The sequence below is a fragment of the Salvelinus namaycush genome, chromosome 5 (genome assembly GCF_016432855.1).
Source record: "Salvelinus namaycush isolate Seneca chromosome 5, SaNama_1.0, whole genome shotgun sequence".
NCBI lineage: Eukaryota > Metazoa > Chordata > Actinopteri > Salmoniformes > Salmonidae > Salvelinus > Salvelinus namaycush.
The window spans coordinates 72,931,364-72,933,334 of NC_052311.1; positions in this window are offsets into that span (position 1 = coordinate 72,931,364).

Sequence of the window (1,971 nt, forward strand, 5' to 3'; positions counted from 1 at the left end):
CAGTAGTGGTGTGGAGGTGTGGGTCAGTAGTGGTGTGGAGGTGTGGGTCAGTAGTGTAGTGGAGGTGTGGGTCAGTAGTGGTGTGGAGGTGTGGGTCAGTAGTGGTGTGGGTCAGTAGTGTTGTGGAGGTGTGGGTCAGTAGTGTTGTGGGTCAGTAGTGTTGTGGAGGTGTGGGTCAGTAGCGTTGTGGAGGTGTGGGTCAGTAGCGTTGTGGAGGTGTGGGTCAGTAGTGTTGTGGAGGTGTGGGTCAGTAGGGACGCTGGTCTAGATCCACAGCAAGACACACCCCCTGGATGGGACGCTAGTCTAGATCCACAGCAAGACACACCCCCTGGATGGGACGCTAGTCTAGATCCACAGCAAGACACACCCCCTGGATGGGACGCTAGTCTAGATCCACAGCAAGACACACCCCCTGGATGGGACGCTAGTCTAGATCCACAGCAAGACACACCCCCTGGATGGGACGCTAGTCTAGATCCACAGCAAGACACACCCCCTGGATGGGACGCTAGTCTAGATCCACAGCAAGACACACCCCCTGGATGGGACGCTAGTCTAGATCCACAGCAAGACACACCCCCTGGATGGGACGCTAGTCTAGATCCACAGCAAGATGTCCTCTTAAAGAACATAACAGGAGGCCCTGAAGGAAGAGACACAACTGAACTAGGTGTTTGGAGAGAAGAGTGTAGCCTAACCCTCTCCAACACCTGTCCTAACTCGTCCTATCCTAGTCCCCGTCCTCTCCTAGCACCTGTCCTAACCCGTCCTCTCCTAGCACCTGTCCTAACCCGTCCTCTCCTAGCACCTGTCCTAACCCGTCCTCTCCTATCACCTGTCCTAACCCTCTCCTAGTACCTGTCCTAACCCGTCCTCTCCTAGCACCTGTCCTAACCCGTCCTCTCCTAGCACCTGTCCTGTACTTTCCGAGTCCCTGTCCACTCCTTTACAAGTCCCCGTACTCTCCTGGTTCCCGTCCTCTCCTGGTCCCTGTCCTGGTCCCCATCCTGTCCTAGCCCCTGTCCTTTCCTACCTCAGTGTTGTCCAGAGGTAATGAGAGACACTAGTCATGTCCTACCTCAGTGTTGTCCAGAGGTAATGAGAGACACTAGTCCTGTCCTACCTCAGTGTTGTCCAGAGGTAATGAGAGACACTAATCCTGTCCTACCTCAGTGTTGTCCAGAGGTAATGAGAGATACTAATCCTGTCCTACCTCAGTGTTGTCCAGAGGTAATGAGAGACACTAATCATGTCCTACCTCAGTGATGTCCAGAGGTAATGAGAGATACTAGTCCTGTCCTACCTCAGTGATGTCCAGAGGTAATGAGAGATACTAGTCCTGTCCTACCTCAGTGATGTCCAGAGGTAATGAGAGATACTAGTCCTGTCCTACCTCAGTGATGTACAGAGGTAATGAGAGATACTAGTCCTGTCCTACCTCAGTAATGTCCAGAGGTAATGAGAGATACTAGTCCTGTCCTACCTCAGTGATGTCCAGAGGTAATGAGAGATACTAGTCCTGTCCTACCTCAGTGATGTCCAGAGGTAATGAGAGATACTAGTCCTGTCCTACCTCAGTGATGTCCAGAGGTAATGAGAGATACTAGTTCCTGTCCTACCTCAGTGATGTCCAGAGGTAATGAGAGACACTAGTCCTGTCCTACCTCAGTGATGTCCAGAGGTAATGAGAGATACTAGTCCTGTCCTACCTCAGTGTTGTCCAGAGGTAATGAGAGATACTAGTCCTGTCCTACCTCAGTGTTGACCAGAGGTAATGAGATATACTAATCCTGTCCTACCTCAGTGATGTCCAGAGGTAATGAGAGATACTAGTCCTGTCCTACCTCAGTGATGTCCAGAGGTAATGAGAGATACTAGTCCTGTCCTACCTCAGTGATGTCCAGAGGTAATGAGAGATACTAGTCCTGTCCTACCTCAGTGATGTCCAGAGGTAATGGGGCCAAAAAA